The 20,400-nt window shown below is 41.3% G+C and overlaps 1 long non-coding RNA gene across 9 annotated transcripts in view; it reads right to left on the bottom strand.

Moving 5' to 3' along the window:
* LOC143819116 (uncharacterized) overlaps positions 1–20,400 on the bottom strand; it is a 148,713-nt gene that overhangs the window by 34,862 nt on the left and 93,451 nt on the right. The window contains exon 6 of one of the 9 annotated variants that reach the window (XR_013224802.1): positions 13,282–13,717. The exons of the other annotated variants lie outside the window; for them this stretch is intronic. This is a non-coding gene — a long non-coding RNA (uncharacterized LOC143819116). Of the gene's footprint in view, positions 1–13,281; positions 13,718–20,400 lie in introns of those variants that run through there. 9 annotated transcript variants of the gene reach the window in all.

Below are 20,400 nucleotides of genomic sequence, written 5' to 3'. Positions count from 1 at the left end.
CTGCACCTGTTCTTAGTGTTAGATGGTCAAATTACTATATAGCTTTTCCACCCTTACCTGATGAACACCAAGTGGCCTGGTGAGAAACCATGTATTTTGTTCAGCCCATTTGAATATTATCGTTAACACGCGGACTAAATAATTCGCTAAGGGCTGGGGGGGAGGAGTTGGCCTCTGCGATTGCTGCCACGCCGCCAAGGAAGCAATTGCGAGCCACATGCAACGCGGCTTGCAGTTGCTCCCTTGCCGGCGCCCTGATGCGTCAGGGCACTGGCTACAGAGCAGCCGCCAGCTGCGCACAGCGCGGCTGCTGGGTGCTCTCTCGCCGCCGCCGCCCTGAAGACTCGGAGTTGCCTGCTCCCTCGCCACCGCCGCCGTGACGAACGGTCCTCTCTCCCCGCCGCCTCGCCACAGCCCTGCTCGCCGCCGCCCTGAAGACTCCGAGCCAGGTGCTCCCTCGCCGCCGCCTTGCCGCAGCCCTCACAATTCGGAGCCACCCGCACCACCGCTAGCACCACCGCTAGCGCCCGCTGTATCCAAGGTACAGCAGGCTATATTACTAGTTAGATATTAGACTGAACCTTGAGAGATTCATTCCCACACTGTTTTAAGTATGCAGGGATCACACTTTAGTCACAAAGAAGACATAGGTGGAGTAATTGCTTCTGACTATCACTCTTGTCCTTGGCAGTCAGATTGCATTATATTTTCTAATTTAAAAAAAGATAATTCAGATTGCTTGTTGTAAATAGCCAGAGCCTACATTCTTCTGGTCTTAAATCTATATGGTTTAAGGACTACAGTCGAGGATACAATACCATAATAATACCAAGATCAAGATTTATTGTGTCCATCACCCAATGCACCTGGACTTCATCACCAACTCAAACAAAATGTAAAAGCTCAAAACAAACAAAGCTCTGAGAGATTTGTGATCAAATCTTCCCACCACACTTTAAACAACCAAACACTGATCTGAGAACAACCACATAGGAAGGGGAGGAAACTTCATTCTCATATGGCTTTCCATATTTTTGAAGAAAATGGTACCCATTCCGTCCCCATTTTAAAGAGCTATGAATAGTATGGGAAACTAATTTCAAGTGTCTAGTTGGTGCAGGGGTGCAAGGATTAAGCTTCCTCTTACCTCCCCATGTGTCACCAACCCAAATTGGGATCATTTCCTTTTCAAAACAGAGATCCATAATTTTTTTTTCACATGTTATTTTATCCTGAAATAATTCTGGCTCTGTCTGTATTTGCAAGTGCCATTCCCTGATAGTAGTGGCAACCTCTTAATCTGGTTTGTTAACCAAAAAGCACTTGATGTCCAAATGTGTGAGGATGAAGCATCTCACCACAATAAAATTGTATCACTCTGTCCTGTTCTCAGAGCAAGAGCAAAAAGGGTTAGACACAAAACCCATTATAAATGTAAAAAGAAACGGAAGCACATTCACTATATTCCGGGCCTCTGAAGCTGAAAGCAGCACTATGATTAAATAATTGAACTGTCTCACCTTGTGCAGTCAAGTTAAATTCCAACAGCCAGATGTAATTAATCTTTATATAGGACTTTTCTACCCCACCATATGCATTCCTGTGCTCTTAACCAAAGAAAATACACGAGCTTTATTGGTTATATCTTCATGGGGGAAGATGAGAAATTGAAATAATAAATTTATTTATAATGCATGGTGTTCCACATGTTACATATTTCAAATATGCTAAAGATTACAACAACTTCCGTAACTTCTCAGGGATATCCCAATAGCCATATAGGTAGAGAACAAAAATAGAGGCCAGTAGCACCTTTAAGACCAACAAACTTTCGAGTGCATGAGTATGCAAATTAATATTGCCATGTCAAATATAGGGACTTATAGGTGAAATGAGTAAGAGTGGATGGTTAACTTTTAACCATTTCAAGCTTCTCAGGGTTCAATTTCCATGGAAACAGACACGCAAAGAGGCAAACAGAGACAAGGAACCTGCCAGTTTATGTTCGTAAAGACCAAGCAAGTTTATTAGGGAAGCGGAACTGACATTCTCAATGAACTGCAGTGTAACCATTATTATTATTATTATTATTATTATTATTATTATTATTATTATAATATTTATTTCCCACCTCTCCCGACAGGCTCGAGGCGTGTCACAACAACTAACCCCATTAAAATTCCCAACAAACAAAATTTCCCAAACAAAATAGAGTTTGTTTTCATTTCATATTATGCATGTGAAGAAGTGAAATATCACTCATAAAAGCTTATGCTGAAATAAGCTTTAAGGTATATATTGAGACATTTTCTACTAGCAGGAGCTTCTTCTTTGAGTGAGTAATCATTACCCTATGTGTATACACACAGATTTATATTTAAAAGTTAACAAGTTTTTATTGTACAACAATGTTCTTTGTGATATATTTTCATTTATTTGAGATTATAGTCCCAACTGCAACATTGCATCAGTGCATTTAAATAGCAGACCACTGAGGAAGACCCCAAGAGGGGTTGAATCGTGTTTGATCCTTTGTATTAGGTCATGCTATGTGTCAATATGTATTGGATTTGTGCACATTTTTTTCATTTTAAATATGACATGAATAATAACAAATATTTGCATTTTAACATTTAGTATATTAAGTTGCTCAGCCTCTAAGTTTCATAGCTTCTCAACAGCTCATGCCAGTACCTATGCTCCGTGCAGTTTATACCCAGGCTTCTACTGTTTATGAATTAGCTGTTTATGAATTAGCTTGGATACTGGTGCTGGCTCTGAGCTGCCTCTTGCTATCAGTCAGGGCCTGTATTCCTGCAGTGACCAAGCCCTTCTGCAGTTTAGGAAGAGACAAGAGCTTCTCACTGGCCAGGTATAAGGTTAGTAGTTGTCTGGTGTCTAGTGAGAGTAATTTTATGAGTATATCAGGCACACAAATAATAATTAACAGACATAATATACTGAATTAATTAAGAAGTCTCATGGTGGGGAGTTGAGTTGCTTTCTCTGACATCCATTTCTGTTGACATTAATTGTAGCCCAGAGTCTTAGGCCTTCCGATACTATTTTTCATATATTCAAATCTTGGCTTGTCGTCAGTTAGATAAAATTATATTAATCTATAATACTATAATAGGCTTAGGAGACTAGTATGAAAGTGTAGAACCATAGAGTTGGAAGGGGCCATACAGGCCATCTATTCCAACCCCCTGCTCAACGCAGGATCAGCCCAAAGCATCCTGTACAAGAAGACAGATTTCTAAATCCTACAAAAGGCATCTGAGATTTAAAATTCATATAGCTGAATGGCTGAACTCATAACAACTCAACGTTCCTCAGCTTATGCCCATGTTTTCCACGGGGAAAATTATTTTATGAAGAGAAACAGGTGTAGGTGCCCATCTACCAGCTTCCCTTTATTCTTCCTTCTCAAATACATTGTGTGAGAATTCAGCTTGCTCCCAATAAGCAGACATTGTTGAAGAAAATCTCCTTATTGAGGATACAATGATGCTAACATCTATAAATCTTTGCTAAGAATAAACAGCTAGGAACTGTTGCCCCTTCTTAACCTTTAGTCCCCCAGTTCCCCACACACAATCATTTGAGTGTGAAATACTCCAGGTGCCGTGCTTCATAGCCAGGCCAGGAGGATACAACTGGCTTCTCTGGTCCCAAGGTTGAAGAGAGAGAAACCTCTGAAAAGAGTAATTATTTTCTCTCCTGTTTTAATTATTTCTAAATAAAACTAATCTCAACAGGCATTTCAAACACTATTACTAATTAAGGATGGACAGAGTCAACACACCAGCTTGTCTTGATCTCACCATCACATCCAAAAGGAAGATTTAGCAGTACAAAACAGACACACACAAAAATAGACTGCTTAGACAATCTGGAAGGCACGAACAGTTAGGTTACTGCTGCTCATGTGTGGTATTGCATTAGCAGTGCAGTTCTGTGCAGAATTATTCCAGTCAAAGCCCACTTATTTCAATAGGTTAGTTCAATAGGCTTAGAAAGAATGAATCACATAGGCTTGCAAAGTCACAGGCATGTAGAATAATGCCCATGTGCCTCTGCCAGCATCTTGTTACTGTATGTACCCAAGCTGCTGAGAAAGGACACAGCTGGTCTTGGGCAGGACTATTTTCACGCTGTTTGTAGTTCTGACTGTGTAGCAAGGCACCTTTAGAGTTTGTTAATGCCAGCCATGTTTCCAGCTGACCTTGGCTGAGTCTCCCTCTGTTCACTGTCTGCACAATAAGCGTACTTATGATCTTGGTCATAGAGCTATGACATTCATATAAATGTGTAATTCACAGAGGTGAAGCTATAGGGCTGGAGCAGGCTACCCCTAAGAAATGTGGTGTGTGCTTCCTTCTCTTTCAGACCCCCCTCTAAGGGAGGCAGGACTGGTAAGAAATGTTAGTTACTTTCACCCTTAGCAATGCAAATAAAGCTATAATACAGCCAATAACCAAAAATGACATATAAAGTTCAAAATGAGAATTAATGACTAGCTTCATGGAGAAGGAAGTTTGAGTACCACAGTTATAAGACTAGACCCAGGCTGACTGCTTCTCTGCAGTCTTGCCTTCTTTCTGCTCCTGAAATAACAACCAGGCCACATATCACAATTTAGAGAATTCTAAAGGGAGAATCCAGAGCACGATTCATTTTTATTTTAGCCTTTTAAATATCTTGTTGAGAGCAGCCCAGCTGTCTGTTTTGAACAGAAGGAAGGAGAACGAAGCTGAATAATACAAAAGAATCCAGCCAGGAAAACAGAAGGTGGGATCAGAAATCACTTCCAAAAGAAGTGTCTTGATGGACCTCCATGCCATGCCCCAGAGTATTCTAATTCTTTAATATTAAATCCAGTGAATCATCAGAGTTGAAGCCTGGCCAGTATAACAAAGCCTTTTCATCTTCTTTATCCTGACCAATGGTTGCCTTTGAAGGCGGCAAAAAAAAAAAAAGGCTTTGTTCATTTTCCCCCAGATTTCCATTAAAGGATTACCTGGAGGAACATTTTCTAATCATAGTGCAATGCTGCCCCCTAGAGTTAAAAATATGTCAAGCCTTTGCACAAAAACGTGTTTTGGCTGCTTTTTCGCCATCCACTTGGCGCAAGAATGTGTTGTTCATTCTCCAGACTGAGCCTTCTTATGCATTGCTGAGCACAGACGGTGCTTGTCTATTTCACTCCATAGCCGAGATGCTGCTAATCCTTCAGGGGAGGGCAGTTTCATAGACTAGCAGGGCACCATTTGGAAGTAAATGTAGCCTTGCTGCATTCCTGCTTGACATCAAAGACACAGAACCATTCATTCACATGACCTTTAAAATCGTTAGAGGGAATCTCACTGGAAAGGTATTTTTGAAGCAGCGAGTTTAGGAAAACTAATTAATTTGACTGTATATCATCTTTTAATCTTGACCCCAGAGACAGACCTTACCATGACATCCAGGAATTAATGATGCTGGGGGCTATGCGTGGTGCTTATCAATGTTTTCTCTTTCCTGCGTGAGTATGCAAAATAAGCTATAATTGGAAGGCAAAGCCACTCAGGTGATTTACTAGAGAGCCAAAAACATAGGGCCATAATGAACATCCTTAGAATTCTTCCTGCAAGTGCCTCATTCATGATTATTCACAAAGACATCGCACAGAGTGGAAGATGAACAATCCACCAGGGAAACAGAAGCCTCTTATGTGGAGAGCTGATTCAGGGAATTTTGTCACCACAAGCAAAGAGCAAATTTGCTGCACCTCCCAGTTAGTTCCTGACTGCATGCTTGGCACATGGGGTGGTGAATGATGCTGCTTTTTAACCCGCATATACCAAGTTCCATGTTTCCAAGAAGGGAAAAGTCACTAATAATCATGAGTCACCTCTGACACCTTCACATGCCAGTGGCAAGATTTCCTGTAGTGTGAAGCATTAACTCCCCTGGCTCTTTTGTTGCTGCAGCACTTTCCTTGTCCTCCTCCTTTCTGCTTCTACAGCCAGTCCTTTCCCCTCTTCAGGTATTTCCCCCTCTATTGGGGAGGTGAATATGGTTTACTGTGCATTCTTAAATAGATGTACGCCCTTCTAAGTCTACTGAAGTTTAGCACTTTTAAGGGGCAAAAATTATGCCAAGAAACCTATCTGAAGTGCAGGATGGTGTTTGGGTTTTTCTTCTAATCCCTTAGCTTTCTAACCCAGCATGAAGACAGAATGAGAGATGTCATCTTACTCTTGCTCCCCCCTTTCTATGGTCAGTAGTTTCCCAGACTATTTTCCATAGAGCACCTTCTGAAGGTCCATCTACACATTGCAAAAGCCTCATGTTTGCTGAGGAACAACATAGTGTTTGTGCAATGTGCCGGTGGAGCCTTAATGGCAGCCACTATTATTTCATCTTTCCCCCACTGTTGCAAGTTGCAATGCTTCAGTCTTCTTGAGTTCCATGTGAAGAGGAGTTGGCTGCACATAACAGACCCCCTCACATCTTTCTGTGGGAAGAAAAAAAAGGACCAAATCTTATCCTTAAAACTGGTTGAAAACTTCATCTTTCCCACTGCCCACAATGCCAGTTCTCCAATAAACCCCAAGCAGCATTCAGGTGGCTTAGAACCAGCCCTGCCTAACACCTGAGTGTGGCTGGTCTTTTACAGTGTGAGAGCCAATTCGATCTAACGCAAAACTGGGAATATTCAATTTAAAAAACCTCCACATTTTCAGAATGGGATTGAGCAATGAAGATAAGGAATGGATGGGGCATGAGTCTCATTACACAGCCTTTCTTGACATACATCTTTCCACACTGGTAAGGAATTTAATTCTGTACATTCTTACAGCCATGGCTGAGGATCAAGTTTCAGTTTTACAGGGGGGGGGGAATTAACCTGATTGTATCTGTTATCCACGTGTCTCTGAGAAAAAGCTTCTCCATTCACAACACTCTTCAATGGGGCAAATGAATCCCGGAGATGGAAGCCCTTTAGTAAGGATGATTCATACTGAAGTGGGAGCACTAACGATTATTCCTGCTATAATTTTAGATTTTTGCTTGCCTAGTGCAGCTATAATGCTTAACACTTAAATCTCTCACTCCTGCTCTTTCTCCACATATGCCCTTCCATACCTTTTTTTATTAGTTATATGACCTTTAATAGAAATATGGAACAGTTAAGATTTGCCTGTAGCAGTATCACAAATCACACGCACAAAAGAACTTAGTAAATCATAGTGAGCATATGGGAACAAGAATGTAGTTAAAGTCTCTCTCATAGTTGAGCCTGGCCCCCACTGACAATTAGAGCAGAAAAATAGCTGGCAGTTTTCTAATTGTTGTTATTCTTTCTTAAAGTCTACTTTTCTAGACTGTCTCCAGATGGTGTAATTTTACTGCCAACTGACCTATCCACTTGACTAGAAGATCTTACAATAGCTTTCCTCGGAAAGCTTTTGTTTAAGGTGTACAATTTTGTCTGAGGTGAGAACAATAGCAGAAAAGCAACGTATATCAACTGGAGCTAAATTTAAGAAATAGGTCTGCACCTGGTGAGCTGTACCTTCCTTCCAGTCATTTGAAGAGTCATTTGAAGAACTGTTTTCCTCATGTAACCTCAAATACATAATATTTTGTACTCATCTGATGGTACTACACACCCAAGAGCTTTTACATGGCAAATTTATTTTAAAAACAGAGGGGCATTCAAAAGATTATAGTATAGGAGTCAAAAATCCCACTGGTTATGCCCAAACCTGGCTCACCCTTAAAAAACAACAGGGGCAGTCCATGGTATCTTTTTTCTAGAAATTTCTACAGCAATTAGTTACGGAGGAGTTGCTGTCAGTGAAACTCCACATTACAAATACGGAGTTGCCACCCAAAATAGCACTGCCCTCATCAGCACCAATGATATTTGAAGCATGGGTGGGACACCGCACAGCATACCAAAATAAGGACATTGAGCAGGTTATTGTAGAGATTACAGAGAAGGAAAGATGGGAAATGCACCGCAGAACTGTCATTTTTGATGGAAGCCCCATGCTTCTAATGATGAAGATGTTCACATTACCATTCTAAACTAGATGTTATCCATTGCTGGCCTGATTTCAAGTAAAGCCATACAAGGATGGGGATTTTATACGGTGAATTTACTTCTGTTAATGAGCTATCTCTGAAGTTCTCTGGTCATTTCAAACAGTGCCACTTTTTCTCCATTCAATCTTTCTTGGAGGTGGAATTTGTGTGTGTGTGGGAGGGGGGGGGGTGTTGGAACATTATAAGCTAAGCAATATAGCATTAAACCACTACTGAAATGCCTTAGCTCCATTGACTCAATATTGGAACAATAAACTCTTTACTGGAGCAATAAACTCTTAAGCAGATACCCTTCTTCAGCTGCCAATGAGACAGGACCAAAATACAAATGATACCTGACACAAGTCAGGACATGGGTATCCATATAGTTGCCAGTATCCTGGAGAAAACAATATCTGACCCCTTTAACAAAGTTTTAATGTGATGTCATTTAATAACTAATATTCTTTACCTTCATAGCATGAAAAGTTTCACATGCCAATTTCTACAAATTAAGGCTCCAGTTCCAGATGTTGTGAGAGGGAAGAAGGCTTTCCCCACTCTTTTTGCAGAAATGGACATGGCGTGGGCCTGTTTACCCCTTCCTTGGAGGTCACCTGTCCTGGGAATCTTTGAGAGAAGCAGTTTGTAAAAAGTCCAGGAGAAATTTACACAGACTGTTTCCAAATCTCTAAAAATGATGTAATGGCAACCTTAATGTTGGAACTGAATCACAAACATTTTACAGTGAACTCTTGCTGTTCAGCTGCAGATCCAAATGCACTCCCTGTTTGCTGCTTTGTTTGTGAATGCTGTTAAAACAGGATTTCTCCCCCCTTCCCTGGGAGGGAATTCATGTTTACCAATTGAGGAAGTTCAAGAGTTGAGTTAGCTTCCTCCTCCTCTTCCAACCTCAAATGATGACATATCAACTCTGCCCACCTCTCCTCCCACCCTCCACCCTCCACCCTCCCTTCTCCTCCATGTTTTTTTTCCTTTTGAACATGATTGCATTACAATGCTAATCTGCAGTAGCAAAAGCACCAGCTTTCTGGGGACACTTGAAAGTCAACTCCATACCATCCTGCCTCCCCCATCTCCCCCTCCAGCATCTAAATGCACCTTAAGATTTAAGGTGTCCTGGGGCACTTCGTAAATTTTGTGCAGGAAAACATTTGTGTAAAGCATGCTTTGTCTTTCTGCGTGTATGATGACTGGCCGCACATCAGTGCAAGAAACACTCCCTCCCCCTTGCTTGGGTTATTTGAGTGCCATGGGAATTGAGGGGGAGGGGAAATTTTTAAATTTTTTCTTTCTTTTTGATTGTGTTACAGTGTGAGCTTTATTGGTACCATGCTCACTTTTCTTCCCTGCTCGCCTGGCCCAACTGATAGACTGCAACTGAAGAGCTGCATGGAAGGATGGGCATGCCACTGAACTCTGCCACCCCTGCTTGAGCCCCAGGTGCAGCAGCAAGTGGGAACAGCAGTGACATCCAGGAGGAAATGTGAAAACAAGCCAGTGACCATTTATGCACTGGAGGTTTCATGCCTGACTGTAGGCTGGAGTTTTAGTCATGGCAGGTTGCCCCACCTCTTCCTGCACCCACACGGGGAAGCATTTGGCCGGGTGCGCCTCATCCGCCCCAATTTGTGCTCCTGCATGGGAGCTGGGGCAGTGAAGTTCCCAGTGCATAAACAGTCAGTGAGAGGCATATTCTGGTGCCTGGTCACATTCACCTGGAGAGGTGGATATTTGCCTTAGGTCCCCAAGGTGACTCCAGCACTTGAGACTGCCCTGGCAACCCCCCTGGCAACCCCCCTTGAAGTGGGGGTGACCAAAAAAAGGGGGAGGCATTTTCTTAATTTCAATTGTGTTAGGGCATAAATGCATTATTGCACATGCTCAGACCATAAAACAGGGGGGAGGTCAGGAATCAGGACCGCACACTCTCCTGAGGGAACTGCAAAACACACAGCCATAAATGGAATACCAACCAGAGACAGAGAAACCACAGAATGCCAGGCACAATTTTGGAGTCTGCATTCAGAATCCAATGCAGTGAGAACGTGCCAGCAAATCACAACTGTGGAAACAGTCACAGCGTTTAATTAACCTTCTGTAGTCTTCCAGGACTGATGGAAACTAAAGGGATGAGCTGTGTTTTCGTTTCAAAGCACTCTGATAGCTCTAGCCTGGGATTCAGCAGCTCCAAGTTCAGTCATTCATAACTTTTCTCTCAGAGCACATATTGGCTGTTAACTGCTCACTGTCCTCAGATTACACAGTATTGGCAGTAATTGGTTCTTATGTCTTTTACCAACTGAAGCTGTTACTTACATTTGTAAATATTGTCAAGCCTCAGAAATCCTACCAAACCTTTCACCCCTTCTAGGGAAATAAATAAACGTTGTTTTCATTTTATCTGGGGTATGCTGTGTGGCCATAGAGAAGCAAATGTATTCCTAAACATTAACCAAAACAGGAAAAGGGAACAGAAGCCTTATAATACTATACACCTCAATTAAGCTGGGAGGAAGCACTGAACAAACTCTTATAGGTTACCTCACAGCTGACAGCTTTCAATGCCCTTAGAATCCATGCACACCAAAATAAAATTTGACTACCGATAATATTTCAGGTTTACTGAGGAAAAGTGAGGGTGGTGATTGCAGGTAAAAATCCAAAACCCACTAATCAATCAATCAATCAATCAATCAATCAATCAATCTCTCTCTCTCTCTCTATCTATCTATCTATCTGACATCATCTCTCCAAATGCTTCAGTTTCATCGGGAAGAAATCTGCACAAGACTAGGGGTACATAAAGTCTGACCATGGAAGCTGTCATTGCTGCTGTTGTGGGGGTCTTATTTCAGCCACTGTCAGGCCTTTCTTATGAATGTTCCTCTTTTACCTCTCTAAGGCTACTTATGCTTCTGGCTGGCTATCACAATAGCTATAACTATATCAATGTCAGCAGGAGCAGTGAAGGAGGTAGGAAATGCAATCATAGTCCAACTTAAAAATAGCCTTCTCTTTGGCTTCTGCTAGCAGCATTACTGCATGGACAAAGCCTCATCTGTCCATCCCGCTGAGCACAGATTCCTCATAACAAGCCAGCAAGATGCTCCGTGAATAAATGGGACACTGGCAGATCCACAAAGAATAATACAAAAGTGCTCCCAGCTAATATGCTGAAGATGTCAAAATTAACAAAACCTACCTAAAGATCACAGTCATTTACAAAGTCTGCTAATCATAAACAAAGTGATGCTGGCTTAGTAGTGGTAATTAAAGTTCCTGGGGTCAAATCCTGTTGCTACTGTATTATCCCAGCAGATGGCTATACCGTTGCCATCAGTCCCTGCAAGGGCTGCACTTTGAGCTGGACCAACTTGGCATTAGTAGAGATTGCTATAATATTGCATTCATCCTCTTGGGATAGAAGGAACACACAAACTCCATTGCCACAATAAGCTCTTGCCATGGATCTGATGTCAGAGAACGAGAGAAAACTAAATGGCAAATCCCTCATGTATTAGTTCATTTCATGTAGTTTGCTTCCCAAGAGGAAAGTGCAGAAATGTTTTCTCACATATGCCTCTGAGTGCTTTTTGCAATATAACTTTCTTCTGTAACAAGGAATCAGTTCTCTGCTTCCCCAAAAGACACACATACCTAATTCCCTTGAGCAATTTGCCATAGGTGAATGCATTTCAATGTCAACCCCCTGTAAAAAAAAAATCCTAACTTTCTCCTGCACATTCCTTAATGGTGCTTCCTTAGTGTTTAAATAAGTATAGATCTACATAAGCCCTCTGTTCTCTGGCATTAGCCAGACTTTTCACAAAATGGCTCATCCAGCTCCTTCATCTATGTTTCTTCTGAAGAGAATAGCATGCAGTGTTTCTCAAGTAAACTGCTGTCTGAGATGGCTCATGAACTAAAAACCATACAATGAAAGCATTAAAAAAAACCCAAGAACTTTCAGGAATAAAACAAGGTATAAAAACAGATATATGGATTAGGAAATACCTTGACCAGGATGTCACATGCTAGTCTAGTCTTGTTAGATCTGGGAAGCTAAGCAAGGTTGACTCTGGTTGGTATTCTGATGGGAGACTACCCAGAAAGTCCACAGTTGCTGCACAGAGTAAGGCAAGGGCAAACCACCTCTGAATGCCTCTTGTCTTGAATAATCTATGAGGTCACCACAAGTCAGATGGAACTAGGTGGAACTTTCCACCACGTTGAACGATATTTGGTAGTCTAACAAGATATTCATAAAACAGTCCTCAGGTTGGAAGGGGACCATAAAACGAGTTTTAGAAAATGAAACCCCTTAGTCAAAGCCTGGCTAACAAACAACAAGGTTGGCCTAGCACCAGAAGAAGAATTAGCTAAGTGCCTGGCAAGTCTTAAGATGGAAAGCATTTCAAAAAGACAGGACCAACACTGAAAAAAGGCCTCTTTCTGGCAACTACCTCGTTCACCTCAGTGTACACGGTACAAAATGTAGGGCTTGAGAAGATCTTAAACAAGAATACTTGGTTCTCCAAGTATTCTAATCACAAAACATTTAGGGCCTTAAAAGTAAAATCCAGAACTCTGCTCAGAAACAAATAGGGCCACTCTGCACCCGATAAATATAGTGTAATGCTTACCTTCTGCAGATGCCATATTTTTGGCATTTTGCACAACATCACCAACATCCAGCGCCAAGCAGCAAACCGGTAACTACATCCTCCATTTTAAAGCGTCAGCTGGGGAATCACATAAAGTGGATTCCCCAAACTATGTAGCACAAGCTAAATGAGAGCAACCAGCAAGCCACACGCAAAAGTATTATTACAAAAGTATTCATGAAATTACAACAATAAAAAGATGGAAGCAGATTTTTTCAAAAAAATTAATATCCTCCATACTAATTGTCACATCAGTTCATTCAACTCTATGTATACTTCTGTTACAAAACATATATATTTATCTAGAGATCTACATAGTATGTAGGGTAGAGGTTAAACTAGAGTAAGCAAAACATGTGAACACATCACGTACTACTCAGTAAAAGGTTTCAATAATTTGAAAAGACATATTTTTAAAACAGTGCAATTGTTGCTAGTTGAGGTTAATCAATCAATAACTCAAAGGGTGAACTGTTTACCAGCAATCCTATTATTTTCTTTTCCTCCACACACACCAGCAGAGGTAATGTTATCTCTTGGACTCAAAGCTACTTGCAAACTAGAAGTTACATTTACAGAAACATCTATTTACTAGAGCTTTTAAAAAAAATTTCCCCTTATTTCCATTAGAGACTGCAACCAAGTTTGACACCCACAAGGACCCTTCTCAGGATGGCAATATAGATCATTCCACAGAAATATATAAAGGACAAATGATTCCTGATAGCATCATGTCTCCATTGACCAGCTAAAGTCTTAAAGGCAGTTAGCAATTAAATAACATTGTTACAGAAAGGCAGAGGGGAAGATCTGCCCTTATTTTAAGTTTAAAAAGAATAAAGCCAGCCAGTCTTGCAGGTGCTCATCAGCACTGAAGTTACTGAAAGGGCATCTTCTGTTGCTGCTGTCATGTCCCTTGTAGCCACCGCTATGTAGCTGTTGTTAGCCTAAGGTTAAACGAGAATTACTTGTCAACGGTTCATGTAAATTAAGGAGAGCTACATTTTTAAAAATTAGTCTGCCTATGACAGAAAAAGTGCAATTATACTTCCTCACTCCGAATCTGTGGTCTGTTTCTGCAGTGTGTACACCCATTAGTCATGATGTAGCATATGATACGGGCTATTCCTGTTAATCCATTCAGCTTTCTTGTTCATTTTATTCCCTGCCTCACTTTAGCCTTCATCCCATACGGGTTTGGTCCATGCAGATTCCATAATCTCCAGCATAGACTTTTAGGGTTGTCATTGGAGATGCCTTCACCTCCCTTTTTCTCCAAAAGAAAACTGAGTTGGATCTAATGCAGCATTTGCAGTGGGAAAACATATGGTGTTTTATCAAAGCAGCTATGTTGGTATCCCCTTCCCCCCATAGAAGCAATCTATTTCAGCAGACTAAAGGGATTATGTTGAAATTTTTATGAAGGAAAAGCATAGTAAAATCAAAGTACTGGTGGAGGGGATTGAGTATATACCGTAGAATGCTGGGTAACTATTATTTATTGTATGGTGTGGCAGCTGGGCCTGGCAGCCAGGCAAGGAACATTTGGAGCTGGTTTGACATTGCCTGCCTCCCTGTCCTGACCCCTAGTCTTCCTTGAAGGAACTCCATCCAAATTGATTCCAATCCCTGGAAGTCTCCCACCCAAATACTAGCTGGGGCCAACCCTGCTTAACTTCCAAGATCTGTTGGGATCAGATTTGCTTGCCTAAAGAATAATCTTTCTCATTCTTGGTTACATGATTGTTACGATCTCTCTAGAAATACAAGAGTTGCCTTTGGTCCCATCATAAAAGCTTTTCTATTCAAAGGTGCTGTATAAAAATAGGACCAGCCACACCTGTAAGCAAGCCACGATCTTTTTGGGATTACAAAGAGGTTAAATGCCTATTACTCTTGCACTACACTTTAGAAAGTATTTTCTGTAGGGAATCCAAGCTGCTTCCTATATTTAAGGCTGTGAACCATCTTTCCGCCAAAAAAAAAGAAACAAATAGGAGGAATTCTTTATATGTCATCTGCCTACATTTGACTCTATTCTCCACACAGAAAAGTCAGTATATAGCAGTAATTTTTCTGCTTACTGGTATTTATATCATAAATTAATCACCCTTCTATTAGCATGTTTGTCAAACATATTCCCTTCAACATATGAAGAGTGGGCGATGGCCCACAATCTGTGACGGTGTTCTTTAGCTTACAGAGTATCGCCCTTCTAGTTATAATAGAGCTTCTATTTTTGTAATGGACAATGGTGCATGGAATGGATGTCTGAATCCTGAAATGATATGTTGGACGAGTACTCTTTTTGTAAAATCCAGCATAAAGCAAAAGAAGCTAGCAATTCATTACATCATGGTGTCTCTCTCTCCTCTTTCCCCCATATTTAAGTAGGTATTAGAATAATTTAGTTTTATTTACTATGGAGAACAGATGAAAAGTCCACTAAGTATAGGAGGTTTGAAAGTGTCATGTGAATTTTATTTTGTACAATCATATATTACTCGTCCTTTCCTTGTTTCTAGATTCTTGATTAACCTTTTTTGCTCTAAGCCAGATTTTGTAGTGAGCCCTCTGTATTTCTATGGGCCAGCTACACAGCAGCTCTATGACAGTTCTAATGCAAAATTAGATTTTTGCCATGTATGCCTGGAAAAGGCAGGATCTTTTTAATCCCTACACCGAAACTAGGAAATAGGCTATGCAAACTTCAAAATTCTTGATGGTTCCACACAAATCTTCTGCAGCTTTGAGCCAGGACAGTGCAGTTCAAGCATCTGATAAATTAGATTGCATCTACTTTAGTAGTTCAAATGGAAATAATAATAATAATAAATGTTATTTTCTCATCTTGGTGTAGCTGACTGACATGGATTACTCTTAAAACAATTCTCAGTAATGGGAAACATAGTATGCTATGAATAATGTGTAGAAATGCATAAACACCATCATAAAATCAGATCCTGTCTGCACAACTCTGATCCAAAGAAGTATTATAGAAGCCCCATGCAAATTACATGTTCCCGTTTTCTGTGGGAGACTTTTTGGGAAGGCATAGCAAAGCCATCTGCTCCTTTACTGATACTGTTTTCAGTCTTCCTTTGTGGTAAAGAAATAAATGGTACTAATCACAGACCAAAAGGAAAAAATAATGCCAAAATTCACAGGTTCTTGACCTTCCTATAGAGAAATTGCAGGCTTAGCTTGCAATTTTAGGGGGATAATGTTTTTGAATGCATCATCTGGCTCACGTTCAGGTCCTAAAGATGAAACATGACAGATTTCATCTGTCTGACATCCAAGTCAAATTGTACTTTCAGTGTGAAATGACCAAAACTCAATCGGGACACATCAAGGTGCTTCACAGCAGTGCCATATGGAGGTTTATATAAAGTCAGTGGTGGTTGTAAGAGCTTCCTATAATCATTGGACATGGTCTACCCAGCAAACAACTGGACCCAGGAAATGCCAGTCTAACATTCTTCTGAGACCATTTTCACAGTACACACTTGCTTACTTCTTTCACCACATTGAATCCTCAATGTATTATTCCATTTGAATCACAGAATCATAGAGTTGGAAGGGGCCATACAGGCCATCTAGTCCAACCCCCTGTTCAACGCAGGATCAGCCCAAAGCATCCTAAAGCATTCAAGAAAAGTGTGTATCCAACCTTTGCCAGGATGCATTTTGCTGTATACTCTCCTCACTTGCCTTAGGACTCCGTAAGTCATAATTTTTAGTTTTTTTTAATGTGGTAACATTGCTGAGAAATAATGCATTGAAACTGACAAACCCACTCATACCTACCATTTTCTATAACTAGGCCATGGGATTGGCATAAAAGTTTAGCTGTTCATCAACCATCATAGGCTTCTTGACCAAGACTCCCTCCAGAACCTTCTCACACCACCCAGAAGACATCATATAAACTCAAATCACATTACTTGCCTGGTTTTTTGGGTCCCCAGAATGAACGGGGGGCTCCAAATGTCACCCATATTCCCTACACTTTGGGGATCCTAAGGAAGACTTCCTTGGCAAGACTGAGGATTTATACCTGGATCTTCCTCAGCTTAACCCCAGATGCTAACTACTCTACCACACTGGTTCTAAGTATCAGGGCAAGGAGGAACAAAATGTAAGTCATACAAAATTTAACAGTGTCATCAATGTAGGTGCTGTGGCTGGGGAGAAGAGGGCAGGAGTTGGAAGTGCAATTATCCTGCCTGAATGGCGTGCAACTGACATCTGCACTGCTGGCCAGGAATTTGAAGATGATCTTTGATGCTTCCCTTACCATGGAGACTCAGATCACAAAGGTAGCCCAGACGGCATGCCAGGCACGACTACTAGCTCCCTACCTGTCCTCAGAACACCTGGCTACAGTAATCCATGCAACAGTCACTTCCAGGTTAGACTTCTGTAACTCGCTCTATGTGGGCCTACCCTTGCATTGATCTGGAAATTACAGCTGCTACAGAATGCAGCTGCTAGGGTCCTCACTAGATCATCTTGGAGGACCCATCTCCAGCCTCTGCAGAGGCAACGGCATTGGCTACCAGTCTGTTTCTGGATCAAGTTGAAGGTTCTGGTTTTGACCTTTAAGGCTATATGCAGCTTGGGTCCTACGTACCTGTGGGACCACTTACTTCCTTATGCCACCCACAGGGCACTTCACTCTGTGGGTATGAATCTGCTAATGGTCCCAGGGCCCCAGGAAGCATGCCTAGCCTAAGGTGCCCATCTGTCCCGCTTCTGGCAGGACTTCCCCGCCTCCAGGCCACTAGCCCCATGTCCCGCCACATTGCTTAAATTGTCCCGAAGCCAGGGCCGGGGCCAAGGCAGCTGCCTGGCCGCCCGCCCAATCCGGCTGCTCTGGGCAGGGCCGAGGCAGCTGCCCGGCCACCAGCCCCATCCGGGCTGGCCCGCTGCACGGCTCTGCCACCGTCACCACCTCCAGCTCAAGGCTGGCCGCCTCGCCTCTCCCCGTGCCACCGCGCCTCTCCCCGCCACCAACAAGCAGGAGCCACCCCCCCTCGCCGCCATCGAGCAGGTCCGTCCCAATCTGGTCATCTTAGCCTAGCCTTGACCAGTGCCAGGGCCTTTTCAGATATGGCCCCTACTTGGTGGAATGAGCTCACTGAAGAGCTGCAGGCCCTTTTGGAGCTCTCAGTGTTCCACAGGGCCTGCAAAACGGAGCTCTTCCACCAGGCGTTGGGTTGAGGCTGGGTGTAATGAGTACCGGGGTATTTCAAATTATTAATGAATTAATTAATTAATTAATAAGCCTGGATGAATCCTCACAGACAATATGTTGCTTACCTATCAGTTCAGCTGACTTGCAATGGGGAAAAACAGCAAGAGACTCTGAACTGATAGACATTCTTGAAATTACCTATCAGTGGAGTATTCAGTATGTGATTCATTCTTACAGAACTCTGACCCCTGGGAAACTCTGCCAATAACTGGGCTTTCACTTATCTTTTCAGCCAAGGACCAAATTCTTTTCAACAAATGATCATCAATTTTGCACTCCATGAACAGACACACAGAAATACCAACTTGATGTCTCTTCATTTTTTTTTGTTGGGTATTTGGATGGTGAAGTAAGGGGTATGTCTCTAAATGCAGAATAAGCTCTGTTGTTCATAAATGACAATAATAACCTTTAGACAACTCTAAATTGCACAAGCCTATAAATACTTCAGAGTTTTGTCCTAATTAATTTTCAATATTTCTGCCATGTTAATTGATGTCAGTTTCTGTCTCTCAAAATGCCATTTCAGACCAAGAGTTGGAATTTCTGGATTTGCTGTTTTTTTATTATCATTATCATTATTATGTAATATATGAAGGCAGTTATATCTAGGATCACTTCTACCACAGCACAGTGACTGGAACTTTGAATCAGTATGTTGATGTGCCTTTTGGCTGACACTAGAAGACCCAAAGTGCCACTCAGGGGAGAGCATTCACAGAAACTCTAATGCTGTTATCAATATAAGCTTCAGTCGCACCTGATTTTTCAAATTTATTTTTTCTATTTTAATTTATTCTATAAATAAATAAGAATAATGGTAGGACAGCAGCAGTCAGTCTTTTAGGACCATTACTGATAAATGGGTAATGCTGCTGTAAGTTTGTAATTTGTGTACTGTGAGTGGACTGGCAGAAAGTGACAAACTTTGTGGTAACCAGGATCTATGAAAAGAGGATTGTCATAGAATACCCATGATATTTATGAAAAGACAGTGAAAGTGACCCTTCACAGCTGAAAGAAAGGAGCAGGGCTGTTTGTGAAGAAACAGCACCTTAAATAATCAGGATTTTCTCAAGGGACAGTCCTGTTGCCATTGGTGACATCACTGGCTGTGTCACAGCACCCGGCCACATTTTTATTTGGTGTGTGTGCTCGCATTGATGTATTGATATTATGCTTTCATTTTTTTCTTTTTAAGAAAAGTCTCTAGCCCTCTCCACTTGCAAAGATATGTCTTTTTATTTATGCCGTGAGGAGAGGCTATTGACATGCTTTATTTAAAAAAAAATGAAAGCTGGGAATTCAGAGACCTTGCTTCGCCTATCACAATATCAATATATCAATATTTCAGTACTTTTTAAAAAATGTTTCCATTATATCAGTTTTCATAAATACAGGCATGCAGACAAAATAAAAATGTGGTTGGGTGATCTGACACCAACAGCGATGCCACCAATGAGTGGGACATATAAAATTGACAGACACATTTCATGCAGTGAATAAAAGAAACTCAAAATCAACTTCCAAGGGAAATTAAGGTAAAGCAATCAGGATAAAACAGGGGGAGAAGCACAAACACAAAACCAAAAGTGAAAACTAAAGGCACAAAAATGCATGCAGAAATCCAGGGCTAAAGCAGAGCAGTAGGGAGACCATAACCGATGGGAAAATAATGTTTTTAAAAAACCCTCCTATTTTGGAGGCACAGTGAGTCACAGCCAAGCTAACAACAGAATTTTCTAATGGTTTTGCATCTAACAACACCATTCAATAAGAAAGCAACTCCACGTCTTGTTTTCCTTTACCTTTGATTCCTTGCTCTTTCCCTGTTTATTTGAAAGGCATATGCAATTCTCCTGGGCTCGACTATAGAGCTATCTTTGTTACAGGCTTTGTGATTCTACACTGCCAACCCACAATGGACTCTCTGATTCAGAGTTTATTTCCTGTTTTACTTAAAATAAGCAAACATTATTTGTTTTCATTCAATCCACACTGCATAATTCCCCAAAGCAAAGGCAAATTGGTTTCTCATCCCAACGTCCAGTCATGCTACAAAAATGCAATCTTTCTGAAGAGTTATGTTCTCATGAGAAAATGCTGTAAGCTATATTTATCTCTAACTAATCCATTTTCTATCTCTGTACTAGGATTGACAAATTAAAGAAGGCTACAGCTGCTGTCCTTATCACATTAATTACTATAAATTGGCTGCAGTATCCAAAAAAGCAGCTTTCAGAAAGGGGGAGCACAGTAGTTTCGACTTCATTTATTGGCCTTTAGATAGCTTCCATGTTTTGGTTGCTCCAGATTTCTGATTTCTGGATGCATAGACATTGCTTGATTTGTTCCTATTAGATGTTCCTT

Source organism: Paroedura picta, chromosome 10 (genome assembly GCF_049243985.1).
Source record: "Paroedura picta isolate Pp20150507F chromosome 10, Ppicta_v3.0, whole genome shotgun sequence".
In the NCBI taxonomy this organism is placed as follows: domain Eukaryota; kingdom Metazoa; phylum Chordata; class Lepidosauria; order Squamata; family Gekkonidae; genus Paroedura; species Paroedura picta.
This window is presented reverse-complemented; position numbering and strand designations above follow the sequence as displayed.